Source organism: Aedes albopictus, chromosome 1 (genome assembly GCF_035046485.1).
Source record: "Aedes albopictus strain Foshan chromosome 1, AalbF5, whole genome shotgun sequence".
Lineage (NCBI taxonomy): Eukaryota > Metazoa > Arthropoda > Insecta > Diptera > Culicidae > Aedes > Aedes albopictus.
Window position 1 is genome coordinate 210,691,005 of NC_085136.1, and position 19,862 is coordinate 210,710,866.

A 19,862-nucleotide genomic window follows, 5' to 3' on the forward strand; every position below is an offset into this window, starting at 1 on the left:
TTCCAGGTATCCCCAGACACAAGAGCACATCGCCAATAGTTGGCCAACTGGCGCTATTGAACGCATTCCTTTTCAGGACTACGATCATGACGCGGAAAAAGCCCCTCGATGATCCCCTCCAATATCTCTGGAGATTGCTCTGTAAGAGCTATTACACCTCTCGTCTTGGCCATCACGATCCTGTAGGCATCACCCCACAGATTCGCGTTGGCACTCTGACAGAGACCCTCGAAGCAGGCCTTTTTACTTGCCTTTATCTCGATCTTCAGCGTGGCTTTTGCAGCGGCGAACACCACTCACCGTTCGTTTCGTTCTTCCTTAGGTCACGCTCGCTGCATTCGCCGCCTAGCCCGTAGGCAGGCGCGGCGCAGGTCCGCAATCGCTTGAGTACACCAGTAAACCGGTGGTCTCCCATTTCTAGGGTGGTCTCGCCTAGATATGGTAGCGCTACCAGCTCGTCGCCGCCTAACCCAGGAAGGTTTCGCTCACGGCGTAGAGCCTCGTTAAACACCCCTTTGCCGAAGTATGATGTCTTCACCTGCGGGGGGTTGTCTTGCCATCGTGGGGAGCTCAGTGTAAAGGAGCTATTCGCTTCCCGGCGGTCTCGTCAAAGATCTCCAAAACCCACCGTTCTCACTACGGTCGTTCAGCTGAATGAGCCAGTCTCACGACCGTAGCTAATCGCCAAGGAGAACGGAGGTAGGTCAGTGCAAAGGGGCGTACTGCCTACGATAGCTTACTGCGGTAACTATCGGGACCACCACGCGGAGTAGGCTAGTCCGGTGTTTATACACCACCGTCGCTAGCGGGGATCCGACAAAGGAGCCCGCTCTTCCCCCTAGCTAAACGCCAAGGACGACTGCTCAGCAGTCCTAAAAGTGCCCAGAAGAAGAAGCAGAAGAAGAAAGAAGAAGAAGGAAGAAGCTCCGCACAAACCGTGTGAAGCAAAAGCGGACGACCATCGTGCCGACCAACCACTGCAGCAAGTGCCACAACGAAGTCGACCAACATAGTGTGGGGAGAACGGGGCAAAACGAAGGTCAGATTAGAATATAAGTATTTAAAACTGCAAAATTATTAAATATTTTACCATTTAATTTCATCCGAAATCCAGAATTTAGTGGAGGTACCCTGCTTAAGGCCGCCCTGCCGGGAAACAGCGGGTAAGGGCTAAAAGCGTCTTCTTACAGATGGTAAGACCTGCCGCCGTAAAGCGTTGAAAACGATCATCGAGCTGCATATCAGAATACTGTTGAGCTAAGAGAGCAACTTCATCAGCCAGTTCGAAGTCTTTTCGGTGCTCTACGGTAATGGGCTGCTACAGCAACCCACGATTTGGTTCACGATCAATCGCACCTACGGATGCGGATAGTGGTGATATAAATCCTACACTCACTCCAGCAACGACCCGGATCGAAAGCTTTTCCGTAATTAATGAACATCAGGTACAGATACTCTTGAAATTCATGGATTTGTTCCAAGATAACACGGAGTGTGATAATGTGGTTCACACAGGATCGTCCAAATAGCGCTGATAGGCTGGCAAACCCATAATCAATATCAAGGTCGCATCAAGATCTGGAAGGGAATCCTTAACATGTTTGCAAATACAATTGTCAAAAATAGGCTTTTTATCGAGATTTTATTCATACTCATCCCGCTGTCATTATGCATCCATAAATCAAATGTTGAACATTGCCATTTCCTTAACTATGGGTATGACTACCGCAGTTTTTAATCGATTTCAGGGGCGTTTCAGAGGCCTTTTAGTTTCAGGCAGACGCGCCAACTTGGACAAATTATTGGGAGGCAGACGCGCCAACTTGGTGAAATTATTGGGGGGGGCAAAGCCTAGTTTTTCTGATTTTTGTATGGGAAAATCGAAAAAACGTCAAATATTGGGGGGGCAAAACCATGCTTGCCCCCCTAAGTTGGCGCCTATGTTGGGAGGGCAAAGCCTGATTTGTCTGATTTTTTGTATGGGAAAATCGAAAAATTGTCAATTATTGGGGGGGGGGGGTCAAAACCATGCTTGCCCCCCCGTAAGTTGGCGCCTTTGGTTTCAGGGGTATTCCAGATGATGTTAGAGAATTTCAGAGGTGTTTCAGTGAGCTTAATGAGCGTTCCAGGAGTGTTATAAGCGGCTTTCCAAAGGTGTTAAGGAGTTTCAAGTGCGTTCTACGAAATTTCGCGAGGTTTCGGAGGTTTTAGAATATTTTAGAAGTACTCCATGGGGTTTCAGGACGATGTAGGAGGTTTCTGGGGCACTACAGGGTATTTTAGGAAATATAAAGGTCGTTCCAAGATTTCCCACCGATTCCAGAGGTGTTACAGGAGGTTGCAGGGACCATTTGGGGGCGTTCCACAAACTTTTCAGGAGTTAAAGGGCGTTTCTTAGGCGTTTTAGTGGTGTTCCAGGGTATTTAAAGGGCATTCCAGACGTTTTCAATGGGTTTTATAAATGTGGGGTTTTCAGAGGCGTTTCAAGGATTTAAAGAACTTTCAGGGGTGCTCCACGGCGTTTCAGGGGCGTTACAAGGAGTTTAAGGGAATTCCAAGGGATTTCACGGTGGTTGAGGACACTTTATGGGTGTTCCCCGGAGCTTCAGGGACGTTCCAGGTGATTTCTTTTGCTATTCAGGTTTGTACCAGGGTGTCTTAAAGGTGTTCCAGGGAAGATCTTGTGGTTTATGATCAGTTTCGGAATCATTCCAGCGGATTTCAGGAACGTTGCAGGAGTTAAAGGGGGATTCGAGGACGTTTCCGAGGTGCTCCAGGGTATTTCAAGGATATTTCGGGTGTTTTCAAAAGGCTCCATAAAAGTTCCGGGGAGTTTCAGGGGCGTTGCAGGGATTTAAAGAACTTTCAGGGGTGTTCCAGGGTATTTCAGGGGCAATCCAGGGAGTTTCAGGGGGTTTAAGGGGCGTTCCAGGAAATTCTAAGGCATTCCACGGGTGGTTGAGGGCAAGGATGGGAACACTCACTTGCATTGAGTTACACTCACTTGCTGTTTTCTCAGCTCTGAAGCGTGCAATCAAGAACGATGCATCGATGATTTTTGTCTTGTGATTTTGTCTAGAAGTTTGCCAAACAGAGTAAGGGTCGCAGTAAGGGAGGAGAACGTGCCTCTGGAGCCGACCTACTGAAGGGTCGCTCGCGCATATCGAAGTCGTGAGAAAGCTGCGAAGGCAACTCTCCACGAGGTGAATGTAAATTACACTCACCTCGTGGAGAGTTGCTTTCACAGCTCTGTCATGACTTTGGTATGCGTATGCGACCCCTACTCTATTCGACAAACTTTTAGGCAAAACCACAAGACAAAAGTCGTCCATGCATCGTTTCTTGATTGCACGCTTCTGAGCTGAGAAAAGAGCAAGTGAGTGTAACTCTTTGCAAGTGAGTGTTCTCACCCCTGGTTGAGGGCACTTCATGGGTGGTCCTTGGGGTTTCGGGGGCATTCCAGGTGATATCATTTGCGATTCAGGTTTGTTCAGGTGTTTTAAAAGTGCTCCAGGGGAGATCTTGAGATTTGCAATTAGTTTCAGGAGAATTCTAGGAGATTTCAGGGATTTTCAGGGGTGTCCCAAGACACGGACTTCAAATTTTAATGCGATCAACCCTTAGCTAAAACGATCATTTTCCAATAATGAACTTATAACATTTCCGGTTTTTGTAAAATAAGGGGCGGCCTAACGTGCAGGGGTATTCCTAAAGATTTCGGAAACATTCAAGGCGTTCTCAAGGGAATTCATGGACGGGGTTTCACGAGCATTTGATGGGATTTCAAGGCCTTAAGGGGTGTTCCAGGGCGTTTCAGGGACGAAACGGGGGTTTCATATGTATTTTAAGCGAAGTTCCTAAGCTTTTCAATATTCGAAGGAATTTAAGCGGCGATGTTTTGGGGGATGTTAAAGGAGGTTTCAGGGACGTTTCAGGTGGTTTCATTTGCCAAGGGATTATGTGCTACAATGGTTTTTAGGGAGTTCCATGGGAGTTTGGGGTTTCCAAGGGTTTTCAGGACTGTTCCAAAAGGCTTAAAGGGTATTCCAGGGGTGTTAAAGGATTATCAGGGGCTTCAGTGGTGTTCCAGGTGGTTTCAGTTGGTTTCAAGGAGCTTCAGAGGTTTTCCATGAAACTAAAAAATAAAAATCTGACATATTCGTAACAGATGAAATAAATTTTCTTTTTTTTTCAGTGTTAACCGTTCAACAATCAGCAATACATCGCACAACTGAGTCACGACACCACCCTGTTCGAGATTTTTTTTTTTGTCATGGTGGACGTTGTGTGCAGCCTTCTCATTTTATTCAATAATACGGGTCGGCTATCACGATGAACTTGCAAAGCTTAGATACTAAACAAATATTAAATTTTGCTATTTATGACTACATACCAAACCAAAATGTGCGATACGAGTCTCAAAGTTCTTCCCTTAGACGTATCTTCTGCATGTATTATTCTTAAAGTGCAGCATCTTCTACAAATGCCATTCTGTCTATTTCCTTCAGTCAGATTCTAATGGAACAACAAACAAAAATGTAGAAGTTTCAACATCAGACCATATGATTCACCATGAGAAAGAATGTCTTACTAAAATCAGGATGCAGGCATCCGGACATGCTGTGGACTGTTTTTTTACTGTAGTCATGAGACAGAATTTCTTACAAAAGTAAGGGTGCGGTCATCCGGACACGCTGTGGACTGTTTTTTTTTACTGTCGCCATGATACAGAGTTTCTTACAAAAGGAAAGGTGCGGTCATCCGGACACGCTGTGGACTGTTTTTACTGTCGCCATGAGACAGAGTTTCTTACAGAAGGAAGGGTGCGGTCATCCGGACACGCTGTGGACTGTTTCTACTGTCGCCATTAGACACAATTTCTTACAAAAGGAAGGGTGCGGTCATCCGGACTCGCTGTGGACTGTTTTTACTGTCGCCATGAGACAGAATTTCTTACAAAAGTAAGGGTGCGGTCATCCGGACGCGCTGTGGACTGTTTTTACTGTCGCCATGAGACAGAATTTCTTACAAAAGTAAGGGTGCGGTCATCCGGACACGCTGTGGACTGTTTTTTTTTACTGTCGCCATGATACAGAGTTTCTTACAAAAGGAAAGGTGCGGTCATCCGGACTCGCTGTGGACTGTTTTTACTGTCGCCATGAGACAGAATTTCTTACAAAAGTAAGGGTGCGGTCATCCGGACGCGCTGTGGACTGTTTTTACTGTCGCCATGAGACAGAATTTCTTACAAAAGTAAGGGTGCGGTCATCCGGACGCGCTGTGGACTGTTTTTACTGTCGCCATGAGACAGAATTTCTTACAAAAGTAAGGGTGCGGTCATCCGGACGCGCTGTGGACTGTTTTCACTGTCGCCATGAGACAGAATTTCTTACAAAAGTAAGGGTGCGGTCATCCGGACGCGCTGTGGACTGTTTTTACTGTCGCCATGAGACAGAATTTCTTACTAAAAGGAAGGGTGCGGTCATCCGGACACGCTGTGGACTGTTTTTACTTGCTACCAACATTTCAACTTAATACCACTTTTCCAACTTCCCGGACATTATTCAGAAGAAATACAAAACAAATGCATGAGCAAATCATACTCAACTGAAGCGTAGTGCGGTACGAGACAAATCACACTCAGTTCACTTTCGGGACCATAATGTTTCGATGCGTAGGATTTTCTTTTACTTGCAAGATACTTTATGATGAAACTCTTTCCATTACTGCCTGATTGTTAATCATATTATTGCATGATCAGCAAAGGGCGCAGTCAAATAGTGGAAAATTTTTCCTCATTGTGATTTTCAGTCATTTATGGTATTGGTTCGCTTGTTAAGCATGTGCATAGATTTAATACTTAGATATTAATGTGAGGAACAAATTCAGTTCGATTTGTGGCGCCAATTTTTCCCCCATGTTTCCCCCAGAAAAACGACTGGCGTCACAACAAATTCGTCAGTTTCGTATTGATTGTTGGCATGTGGCTCCCATGTTTCATCCTACGAAAAACAAAGGATTGAAGCGTTGTTTGTTTTGTTTCTTATGTTTGTATTTTTTTTTGTTAGACGTAAGCACGCATGAAAACGAAAAAAGAGCTGAATTAATCGGTGCCGTAATCGCTTGTTTTAAAAAAGGATGAATTTGGGGGCGTGAGATTACTGATGGCACACATACCTTATACAAATTTAAAAATAGTATACTGTTGCAGCCGCTGCACTCTGATCACCTAAAATATCAAATAGAGATACAATTTTGACAGGTCTGAAAACAAACCCACTTTTATAAACTCTTACTCAGAATCGCTGGTTCTACAGTAAATATCAAATGATCGGGGAATCTCCCGTTATTGGTGACACAGCCATACGTTGCTCTCATAGTTTCATTTTTTTTATCGTGTTCACTCACACAGTCATTTCAATCTTTTATCCTAAAACATACTCAACATAGGGTTTCGAAGTACTTGGGCACCCGCGTCAATTCCCGGCACCTAACCAGCAAAACAAATCAAAATATCACTTGTACCGTATTTTCCAAACGCACTTCCGTAGGTAATCATCTCCCGCAACACTTCCGCAACGAGATCCACAGTCAATAAGACACACGTTCACTCTGAAGTCGCACAAGTGCTCAAAACAACTTTTACACGCAGACGGGTACACTTCGTCAGCACAAAGATGGGTGCCGAAGTGATTTCCCATTTGATTTTGCAGGATGTTCGGAACTGGTGCCGAGAATTGGTGCTAGACTAGGTGCAGTAAACTCGTTCAAACTCAAATTTCCGACAGAAAATCTCCACAACAATCACTGTTAACAGCAAGTTTACGCAATAAGGTATCTGATTCAGAAGGAAGAAGTGGACGAAAACGGTCGTTTCGTTGTAAATTTAGGTATTGAGGCATTTTGTTTACCTGTAGTGCCGGGAATGGGGTCAAAAACCCTACTGGAAAGGATAACAGACGTAACGTAAGTCGTATATAACGATGTTTTTTTTGTAATTATGTACAGAACTGATTCAACCGATAAGCAAACCAAATGTTGTCATAAAACACAAAAATGCGTAAGAATATTCACATGAAATTCTCTGCGTAAAACAAACGGGTAATTCACTTCTACTACCTTTACTCCACCTTTCTACCTTCTACTACCTTTTCTTAAAAAAACGCAAAATCTTTGATTTTCAAATCTCCTGCTTAAGAACACTCATAGGCATTTTTTTTTTGCTTGCTCTTTATCTGAAATTGGAACAAAAATAAAACTTTTCGATTTAGCACCATCGCACAGTGGGAAAAACCGACCCAAAAAGGCACCTAATTGTTGCGGCTGATTGCGATCTTTGAAGCCCATCTTTTCCGAATGGAAAAATGCCAAGGAATCGATTAGTGATAGTTTCATTCACCGGAATTGAGTGTAAATGTCCATTTTGCCCCATTTTCCCCTAAAAAACACTGTTTTTCTGAATTAAATAATGGTTTCAACAGATTGCGGCTAGCCAACCAATTTTTTATTGATGTAGAATTGACAGGTGCATTCTATGGAGCATACCTCGATCTGTGTCTTTGACTGGAAGTGCCCATTTTGCCTCATTTTCCTCTAAAAATTCTGTTTTTCTGGATAAAAAAATAGTTTCAACTGATTGCGGCTAACCAACCATTTTTTCTTGATGTAGAATTTACAGGTGCATTCTATGGGACACACCTTGATTTGTGTCATTGAATGAAAGTGCCCATTTTGCCTCATTTTCCCCTAAGAAACTATTTTTCTGAATGACAAAAATGGTTTCAACTGATTGCGGCCAACCAACCAATTTTTACCTGATGTAGAATTAACCGGCACATACTTTGCGGTGCACCTCGATATATGTCATTGACTGGAAGTGCCCATTTTGCCTCATTTTCCCCTACAAATACTGTTTTTTTCTGAATTAAAAATTAGTATCAACTGATTGCTGCATACCTATCATATTTTTCTTGGTGTAGAATTGGCAGGAACATTTCATGAGGCACACCTCGATCCGTGCCATTGACTGGAAGTGCCCATTTTGACCCATTTTCCCCTATAAATACAGTTTTCCTGGATTAAAAATAGTTTTAACTTATTGCGGCTATCCAACCAATTTTTACCTGATGTAGAATCAACCGATGCATGCTTTGGGGCACACCTTGATATGTGCCGTTGACTGGAAGTACCCATTTTGTCTTATTTTCCCCTAAAATACTATTTTTCTGAATTATAGAATTGTATCAACTGATTGCGGCTAATCAATCAATTTTTACTTGGTGTAGAATTAACCGGCACATACTTTAAGGTGCACCTCGTTCTGTGTCTTGGGTGGTAATCAATATTTTTTTCCTGATGTAGAATCGACCTATGCATACTATGGGATACACCTCGCGCTATGCGTTAGTCTGGAATTGCCCGTTTAACCAATTTTCCCCTAATTAGTTCCAACTAATTGCGGTTAACCAAGCATTTTTTTTTCCTAATGTGAAATTAATCGATGCATTATGACTAGAAGTGCCCATTTCCCCCTTTACCCCCTAAAACACCGTTTTTCTCGTTTGAGAAACAATTTCAACTAATTTAAGCTAACAAGCTAAACAATTTAAGCTAACAGCTTAAGCCAACAAAACAAGTTTTTCCTCATGTAGAATTGATCAGAGCATATTGTCAGACAAACTTTGTGTCATTGATTGGAGGTGGTCATGTTGTCCAATTTTCGCCTAAAACACTTATTATTATTAGCTTTATTAGGGAGATTTTCAGCCCGAGGCTGGTTCATGTCCACCTAAAACACTGTTTTAGTTAGTTGGAACAAACTTTTTAACCAACTAAAGAGTATTTTAGGGGGAAATGGGGTGAAACGGGCATTTTCAGACTAACGCATAGCGCGAGGTGTATTCCATAGTATGCATAGGTCGATTCTATTTATGGAAAAAAATATTGGTTAGTTGCATTCAATTGAAACTATTTTTAAATCCAGAAAACCCGTAGTTTAGGGGAAAATGTAGCAAAATAGGCACCACCACCCAAAGACACAGAACGAGGTGTGCCCCAAAATATGCGCTGGTTAATTCTACTTCAAGCAAAAATCGATTGGTTAGCCGCAATCAGTTGAAACATGTCTTTAATTCAGAAAAATAGTATTTTTAGGGGAAAATGGGGCAAAATGGGTACTTTCAGTCAAAGACACAGATCGAGGTGCGTCCCAAAGTATGCGCCGGTTAATTCTAAATCAGAGTGAAAATGGTTGGTTAGCCGCAATCAGTGAAAACTATTTTTTAATCCAGAAAAACAGTATTTATAGAGGAAAATGGTGCAAAATGAGCACTTCCAGTCAAGGACACGGGTAGAGGTGTGCCTCAAGAAATGTACCTGTCAATTCTACATCAAGAAAAAATGGTAGGTAGCCGCAATCAGTTGATACTAATTTTTAATTCAGAAAAAACAGTATTTTTAGGGGAAAATGAGGCAAAATGAGCACTTCCACTCAATGACATATATCGAGGTGCACCCCAAAGTATGTGCCGGTTAATTCTACATCAGGTAAAAATTAGTTAGTTGGCCGCAATCAGTTGAAACTATTTTTTAATTCAGAATAACTGTATTTTAGGGGAAAATGAGGAAAAATGGGCACTTTCAGTCAATGACACAAATCAAGGTGTGTCTCACAGAATGCTCCTGTCAATTCTACATCAAGAAAAAAATGGTTGGTTAGCCGCAATCAGTTGAAACTATTTTTTAATCCAGAAAAACAGCATTTTTAGAGGAAAATGAGGCAAAATTGGCACTTCCAGACAAAGACATAGATCAAGGTATGCTCCATAGAATGCACCTGTCAATTCTACATCAATAAAAAATTGGTTGGTTAGCCGCAATCTGTTGAAACCATTATTTAATTCAGAAAAACAGTGTTTTTTAGGGGGAAATGGGGCAAAATGGACACTTACACTTAATTCCGGTGAATGAAAGTATCACCAATCGATTCCTTGACATTTTTCCATTCGGAAAAGATGGGCTTCAAAGATCGCAATCAGCCGCAATAATTAGGTGCCTTTTTGGGTCGGTTTTTCCCCACTGTGCATCGGGTATAGGTCTCGCCAAAATGCAATGCTTGAGAGTGATTCAAGAAGTTTTTCTCTAGTGCATACATATGAGCAAACTTTACAGTGTTATTTTACATTTATAAGCGTTGCTTGTAGCGATTTAGGCCGGATAAACATCGCCTCGGGACTCAAACGTAAACGAATCATGCACAAATTTTGCAATAATTCAACCGACAATAAAACATTCGTTTGACCCTCTAGCGATCGCGCTGTTGTATTTTGTACAACATGCTGAAAAAATCTCTCTTTTTTGTTAGGATGTAGTATGTTCAGTAAAATATGGCGACTTTTATAATAATTCCAGGGGCCTCATACAAAAAAGTACGACATAAAGGGAATAAATAAACATGGCCAATTTTTGTGTGACGTTATTACAGAGCTTTCTCCATGTCAGTAGGCAATAAAACATTTGAATACTTATTTAACAAACGCTGCCGAGAGATTTGCTAAGACGGTAATAAGGTGGAACGAATGTCATAAATGTCTACCTGTAAAATAGTTGTTTAGATGAAAGTTGGGCTGATTGGAAGTAGCATACATTTTATTATTCTACTACTTTGTGGAATTATATCTCCACTGTGACAGAGCCTATTTGATAGCTCAATTAGTAGTGTTTGTTTCATATTTATTAACTAAGAGTACCTATATTTCGTCAATCGATCAGTTTTGCTTTCATATGACATACTGTCAAAAAAGTTCAAACAAACTTTAATCCTGAAAAAAATCTGGACCAACCGGGAAACGAACCTAGACACCATCAGTATGTATTTGCTGAATGACTGCAAATTTACCACATCAGCCATATAGGCCCAAGGAATTGATATAATACGACCACCCGATCAGAAAGGCATAACAAAATTATAACCAAATAAGTTATTTATTTCAAAGATTCTTCATAACAGAATGAGTTATAAAATTCACCGGTTAGGTGTTAAAATAAAAAAAATATATAACAAAAATTGCTCTAGCCATAACATAATTATAACAGGTCTTGATACAATTATAACAAGCTCATAACAGAGTGCGATATAAAAAATCAAGAATGGAAAATCAAATTATATCACATGTTGTTATAAAGCAGTTATAAATATATTGGGTAAAAATTAAGTAGTGTAAAAATTAACTCATTTTTGATTAACCTTCATCCAGCCAACGTACATTTTCCACCTTCGGAAAAGAACAAAAATGGTCATAACTTTTTTGTTTTTTGATGAAATTTTCACAATTTCCCGAAAAACTCTTCTAGTTTTTGATACCGAGGACATGAGTGCCTGGTCCGCATGGTTCCGGAGTTATTCCGGATTGTCTTGGGGTACCAAAATTGGCCACATACTTTGCGCAAAGTATATCTCAAGATCCCGATGAGAATTTGTTCAGCAGGTTAAGAACTATCTGGCAACGGCGACTTTGGTTCGTGATTCGGCCGCTAGGCAGCGCCAGTGTCAAAAATGTTCAAATGTTGAAGATAGAATGTTCAAATGTTCAAGATAGAATGATGCTGTCTTCTGCAACATTCTTCAGCAAGCTCAGAACTATCTGATAGTAAAGTCGTTGGTTTGGGATTTATCCGCTAGGTTGCGCCTTGTGTCTGAAAAATTCAAACACGTATATCTCGATACCCTAATGAGGTACAAGCATGCCGTTTTCAGCAAAGTTGATCAGCAGGCTAAGAACTATCTGGCAATGACGTCTTTGGTTCGAGAATCGTCCGCTAGGTGGCGCCAGGGTAAAAAATGTTCAAACTTCTATATCCCAGAATCCTGATAAGATAGAATGATGCCGTCTTCAACAAAGTTCCTCAGCAAGCTAAAAACTGTCTGATAGTTGAGTCTTTGATTTGTGATTTATTCGTTAGGTGGCACCGTGTGTATAATATTTAGACACGTGTGTCTCGTTACTGTTATATGCTAAAAATATGGCGTATTCTGTAAAATTGTTCGGCAGGTTGAGAACTGTCCGAGAATGGTGACGCTAGGGGACACTAGCAATCAAAACATTCAAACAATTTTATCTCAAGAATTGGAAAACGTCCAGCAAATTGTTCCGAAAGTTAAGAGGAAGTAAGACGTATCTGGCGTCCTTGGTTTTGATATTATTCGATAGGTTCCGTCTAATACTAAGAAAATACTTGTATGAATAGCCTAATGAACAGAAATATTCCATTTCCTGCATAGTTGCTCAGCATGCTAAGAACCATTCGGCAGGATAGTAGACGGTCGAGTACGCTGGTACAAGAGGCAATACTCTAACACCGTCTTTGACCCCCTGCAGACAAGTTTTGCCACCCTACAATATTGCTTCTTTTGCCCCGTTTATTCTTCCGGGTATGTCTCCGGGAATTTCTACAGGAACTCATCCGGGATTTTTTCCAGGAATTTCTTCGGGAATTCCTCCAGGAATTTATCCAAGAATTCCACTGGGAATACCCCAAGAACTTCCTCCAGCAATTTCTTCTAGAAATTTTTCGGGAATTCCTCTAGGACATCCTCCAGAAGTTTTCCGGGAAATCCTCTAGGAAATCCTCCAGGAATTCCTCCGGGGATTCCTCCGGAAATTTCCCCAGGATTTCCTCTAGGACTCCCATCAGGACTCGGCAATTTCTGCAGGAATTCTCCGGAAATTTTTCCAGGAATTCCTCCGGATTTTTATTCCAAGATTTTCTCCGGAAATTTCACTGAGAATTTCCCCAAGAATTCGTCCATGAGTGCCTCCGGGAACTCTTCCACGAACTCTAAATTTTCAAAGAAAAACTTTCGGGTTTTTTTTTTCAAGAAAATTCTCTGGGAATTTCTCCACGAATCTCTTCCGGAAGTATTCCATGAATTTATTTTCTCACAAATCCCTTTGAGAATTTCTCCCAGAATACCTCCGGGAAATCATCCTGTAATTCTACCGGCAATTTCTCCAGGAAATCCTCCAGGAATTCTTTTGGGAATTTCTTCTGCAAATCTTCCCGAAAATCGTCCAGGAATTTCTCCGGGGACTCTTCTGAAATACCTCCGGAAATTTTTGAATGAAATCTTCGGGATTTTCTCAGGAAATCCTCTGGGAATTTCTCAAAGTATTGCACAGAGAATGCCTCTAGGATTTCGTCCAGGAATTCCTCAGGAAATTTCTCTTGGAATTCCTCCGGTAATTTCTTCAGCAATTCCTCTGGAAAACTCTTCACGGAATCCTCCTTCCTGGTGGATTCTCCGACGGAAATTCCTGGATGAATCTCTGGAGGAATCCCCGGGAGAAATCATGGAAAAATATCCAAAAGAATTCCTGGAAATAATTCCGGAAAAAGTCCTGGAGAAATAACTGAAATCATCTTGGGAATCACCGGAGAAATTGCTAATGGGAGTAATTGAAGAATTCCCGGAGAAATTCCTAGAGGGAGTCGTAAAGAAATTCCTAGTGGAATTCCAGGAAAAAATTTGGAAGGATTTCCTGAAGAAATTCCTATTGGAATTTCTGGAGAAATTCCAGGGAATATTTCTAGAGACATCCGCGGAGGAATTTCCAGAGAAATTCCCGGCGGAATTTCTGGAGAAAACAAAGAAGGAATTCCTGGAGAAATTCCCAGAGGAATTCCTGGAGGAGTTCTCAGAGCGTTTTCTGAAGAAAAAAAGTCACGGAAGACTTCCTGAAGAAAGACTTCCTAAAGAAATTTTCAGTGGAGTGAAAAAAAAAGTGAGAGTGAAAAAAAAAACGGAAGTGTTCCTGAAGAAATTCCCGAAGGAATATCAGGGGGAATTCCCGCAGGAATTCCTGGAAGAATTTTAGGAGGATTTCCCGGACAATTTCTTGAAGAAATTTCCGAAGTAATTCCCGGAAACATTCTCGAAGATATTCCTAGAGGAACTCCTAGAAAAATTCTCGGAAATCCAGTCTGGAGAAATTTTTTAAGGAATTTCTGAGGAAAATCCCGAATTCATGGAGTAATTTCCGGAGGAACTCATCGAGGTATTCCTGTGGAAATTCTCGGAGGAAAGCCGGTGGAATTCCTGGAAAACTCCTGGAAAAATTCCCAGAAGGAGTTCCTGATGTGGGTCCTAGAGGACATCCTGGAAAATTTTCCAGAAGAATTCCCGGGGAAATTTCCAGCGGAATTCCTAGAGAATTCCCGGAGAAATTCTTGGAAAAAATCCGGAATTGTTCCTGTAGAAATACCCGGAGACATTCCCGGAACTAAACGGAGCAATATTGTGGGAAGACAAAATTTGTCTACAGGGGGTCAAAGACGGTGTAGCGAATAACCTAACGAATAAATCACGAATCAAAGACTCAACTATCAGACAGTTTTTAGCTTGCTGAAGAACTTTGTTGAAGACGGCATCATTCTATCTTATCAGGATTCTGGGATATAGAAGTTTGAACATTTTTTTACCCTGGTGCCACCTAGCGGACGATTCTCGAATCAAAGACGTCATTGCCAGATAGTTCTTAGCCTGCTGATCAACTTTGCTGAAAACGGCATGCTTGTACCTCATTAGGGTATCGAGATATACATGTTTGAATTTTTCAGACACAAGACGCAACCTAGCGGAGAAATCCCAAACCAAAGACTCTATCAGATAGTTCTGAGCTTGCTGAAGAATTTTGCCGAAGACAGCATCATTCTATCTTATCAGGTTTCTGAGATATGAGGGTTTGAACATTTTTGACACTGGCGCCGCCTAGCGGCCGAATCACGAACCAAAGTCGCCGTTGCCAGCTAGTTCTTAACCTGCTGAACAAATTCGTCGAAGACTCTATACTTATACCTCATCGGGATCTTGAGGTATATGTTGCGCAAAGTATGTGGCCAATTTGGGTACCCCAAGACAATCCGGAATAACTCCGGAACCATGCGGACCAGGCACTCATGTCCCCGGCATCAAAAACTAGAAGAGTTTTTCGGGAAGTTGTGAAAATTTCATCAGAATCCATCGAAAAACAAAAAAGTTATGACCATTTTTGTGCTTTTCCGAAGGTGGAAAATGTACGTTGGCTGGATGAAGGTTAATTCATTTTTAGAGTGACATTTTATTTTTAGTAAAATATTACTGGCATCAAAAAACTTCTCCACATAGTATACATAAAACCCAGGGATTCGAACCTAGGGCGACTAGAACCTGGAACAGCAGCTCGTCGTTTTTACCAGTGAGGCCATCGCAGCACTTGAAGTAAGGACCGATATAAACTGAAATGGTTCTTCATATTGGAAGCTCCTCTATAAATAGACTCGCTGACCCAACATACCGGAGAGGCAAAGTATGACGTCACCATACCCAGTTATGACGTCACCATGCACGTTACTACAGTCTCTCAGCTTCAATGGCGTGCGCGCTTGTTGTGTATAGAGGCAGCGTTCACAACTTCGGAGCTGGAGCCTACATCGCTGTACCTACGCGAATGGACGTCACATGAAACTGATTTTAATACAGTTGATAGCAATTATATTTTCGTGTTATTAACTAAGTTGAACAGATAGCTAATGACTTTCAAATAGTGAAAAGTGTGGAACCGCACTAGTTGCGCTAGCGTTTATTTAAATATTTAAAACGTTGTTTTTAGCTTGTTTTATTTCAATATTATTTCATGATATGCCTTTTGCAAAGTTGTTCAGTAGTATTATGGCGCTGAAATGGTGAATGTTTCGGTAGGAATATCCACCGCAAATTCTTGCAGGAATATTCCTTTGTAGGAATTCATGAAAGCATTTTTGAAAGGATAAAAAAGGAATGATGAAGGATGATAAAATTTGTAAAGAAACCGTTGGATAAATACTTGAAGTAATTTGTTTTCAGGAAGTCCAAAGGGATATCAAAACACTTCGTTTTGCGATTGAACCAAACATTTTATTTACTCGAACAGACAACTACACTTCATTTGGTAGTACCGATAGCAGCGGTAGTGTATTTCTGACTTGCTTACCATTTAACATAACTATTTCGATCGGCAGATATGCATACACAGATTATCTATGCGGCAAAAAGCTGAAGTTAATTGTAGTGAAATTCACAACAGAGACTGAGTGACCACATACTAGAAGTTTTGATGAAATTGGAATTGGATTGAAAAGTTTAACTTTAAAACTAATCATCGGATGCCTTTCTTAAGAAATCCTTGGAGAAATTGCTAAAGAATTCTCCAACCACCATTTTTTAGAGGAACTCTAGGGGAAACTCCTTTAAGAACTTTTGGAGAAATATTTGAATATTTGCCTGGAAGATCTTCAGTAAGAATTCACGTGGGAATCGTTGAGAAAACTCTCGGAGAGATCTTTGGAAGAACTTCTAGTGAGCTACTTAAAAGAACTACAAGAGAAATACTTTAAATGTTCCCTGAAAGCATTTCGGCCATCCATAAAACAGACAACCAGCCCAGCTGTTTGAGAATGGGTTGCCCGGCCTTCCACGACGAAGCTGTTTTAAAATGGGTGAGATTGTTCCGTTTATAACTACCGTAAAACGGGGTATCATTGATCAGTGGGGTAACATTGATCGGCTTGACCGACCTCATGAAATTTTCAAGCAAGCATTTTACATTGAATCAGTTTCTCCTATCGAATAGTATATCATAATCTGCTATCATATAGCTATTAAATGACATGAAATTAATGAAAATTGAATTTCATAAACATTGAAATAAATCGATTTTTCCATAACTGTGTTTCGTATCGCAATGAGATACATTGCCAAACATTCGTGCTTGGCGTGAATACTAGATACAATATGAGGTTCGAAATCACTGTATTACTTCAATATGATATCCTAGCAATGGATTTAATAACCGAAACTTCTATGAAAATGCTATTTTTCAATAAAATATACGATTTATCAAAAGCAGGGTATCAATTCCTTAAGCCATTGCCTACCCTTAGGCGTTATCCTCGGTTTGGGGGATTTTAATCATAAAATATCTCAAAAAGTACATAACTTGTAAGAATTTGGAAAACATATTCGAAATCAGCGATCCCGAATTTAGTAAGTAAGGGTTTTCTCAACACAAACGAACATTGATCACTGACATGATCAATGTTACCCCAAATCAACAAAATCAAAAATTAGATTGAAAAACCCATTTAAACATGATTTAAAGTTTTACAATACTTTTTCGAGTAGCTTAACACATACTCAGAGGGCCAGTACTTGTTTAAAAAATATGAAACAATTAACTTTTGCTAAAACAAGAGAATTATTCAAGAAAGATCGAAAATTCTGATCAATGTTACCCCGGATTACGGTATGTACTACTAATTATTCATTTGTCGGTTTAACAAATTATGAGTTAAATCTACTAAACATTATAAAACCAATTTGGGGAAGGAGGGTTATCAGAGCCGCCAGTCGATACATTATATATGGTTGGAAGAGTGGAGATGCCAACTTCCCTTTAAAACCATTATGTAGAGAATGACGTACTCTTCTTCTTCACATTCATTGGGGCATCCTCCAATGCGATCGCTTGCACTACATACAATTTTATGATCTTGATTTAAAAAAAATCAAGTTGAGTATAATTATATTGCTTTGATTGATCAAATCGCATTGGGTGGATAGCCCACTGCTATCGGGCTTAGTACCGTGCTACAATGAATGGAGACCTTATCATCATCATCATCATCATCCATAAAACAGACAACCTGTAGGATGTAACAGTTGTAAAATCGGATAGTGACTGTGCGCATATAGCAAGATAGAGAGAGAGTTTAAATTGAGCGGTGAGAGAAGCGTATAACAGTTTGGTTCATCCCAGGTGAACCACTTCTCCTTCATCCTGGTGAACCACTTCCCCTATTGAATTCATTTTAAACCAAATGAACACCTCCCATGGCGGATGAATACGAGAGATGAGTGTTTGCACCAGTAGACGTGCAATTTTGACCATTTTACAGCTACGATGATTGCCGGATTTTGGGTGTCCAAATGGATAGGGGGGTGGGGGTAAGACGGACCGGGTGGGTAAGACGGACCACTGACTAGTGCTGTTACTTAAGAGCTGAAATTTGATATTCTTTCTAGATTAACTGTATCTTCTTATCAATCAATGATTATTAAACCACTCCATGAAAGAATAAATATGTCAAAAGTGTAAAAAATAAACAATTATTTACCTGGCTTCACGCTTTTGTGATGGGATCTAACTTTGGGGCGTCAATAAATAAGCTTTTTCAACATTAAATTGCTAAGCTTTTGCATTTTATTTTGGGTTTCCCAGTTGTTTTAAACTGTTCCGTCCTATACACAACAAAATTCAGGTAAATTACATGAATTATGGATAACGGTGGAATTAATATTTTGCGTTGTGTGGGGGTAAGACGGTCCGCCTTGAGGGTGGGTAAGAGGGACAGTGTTGGGGTTACTTTGATAGTGCCATGAGAAACACATTAAAACCCACACATTGTTCGCAGATTGAAATCTATAGAGTACAAAAATGATTGTGGAAGCCGTGTAAAGCATTTCATATTGATTTTTTGTTAAAAAATTCATTATATTAGAGTTTTTATTGTTAGATCATTCTGAACTTCGTAAAATTACCAGAGCATTGCATACTGTTAGGCGTTTATCAGTGTATGGAGGTCTAAAATTTTCAGAATAGTTTTTAATTTGCAACAACACGTTTCGCTAAGGGATTCAAAGCCAAATTTAGATTCTACTATGATTGATCTACCGATTATAAACGGCCATAATCATCATTCTATACAATTAATGGCGTATTAGCTAATTTTCCAAACCTGTCCATCTTACCCACTCTACCGGTCCGTCTTACCCACACTGCTGAAAAACATACATTTGGAGTACACTTTTTAATTATCTCAAAAGTCATGGAAAATCAAATTTTATTGCAAAATCGGCTTGCAGACTGTAAAGTACCTTAGTTGAAGTAAATAGTATGGAGATAAAATTTTACTTATCGTATTGTTTACACTGTCAAAATAGAGTGTTTCCTAAACATGTCCGCCTTACCCCCACCCCCCCTATAGATCGCGGGCGAAAAGTTTAAATTAAAAAAATCTACCTACAGAAAGAGATAGAAGGTCAGGTTCAGGTTAGATGGACAGGATGATGAAAGGGACAAAACTTTAGGCACATATAAAGATCTAGTAACTTCCGCCAAGGATTTCGCGACGGTAGTAGTAAAATCTTGGTCTAAATGAGACCTTTGCCCACTCCAGATCTAAGTCAGGCGATTATTTACAGTCTGATTCCATCGTGACAAGTTGTTTTAAAAACCTGCAAGTCCAAAGGTGATAGAATTGTTCTACAGTTGCACGTGTAAAGTGTACAGTGCCTGAAAGGACTAAAACTGGACTAAAAGCTAGAAAAAGAAAAAAAAGTGTGTGAAACGTAAAACGAAACGAAAAGGACGAAAGCTGGAGAGCAAACGAGCTCGCCTCACCGAGCAAGCATCCCTAAGGGACCGCCACGAGGGCCGGTGAAGCCGGTGTGGGTTCAGCGTGAGTCCATCGTGAACCGGCGTGAATCCAACATCTGTGGAAGACTGACGAGTGACAGGGTCGAAGATCCTGGTGGCGCAAAACGTGTCGTATACGACTATAGTAAATCCAGCCGTTTCGAGAGCAGCGCCCGAGAACCACGTACCCCGTCGACACACGTGAAGACCTTGAATATCGACACCTGGTTCAAACGAGCATCAGCAGGGTCGGATACGGGATAGCAGGTAGTCATCTCGTGGTCGCAATCAATTAGTGCGCGTGGGTCGAGCTAGCAACGCCCCCCCCCTGCGATCCCACAAATCCGTCACGTCCCCACGAATCCGAAGCTT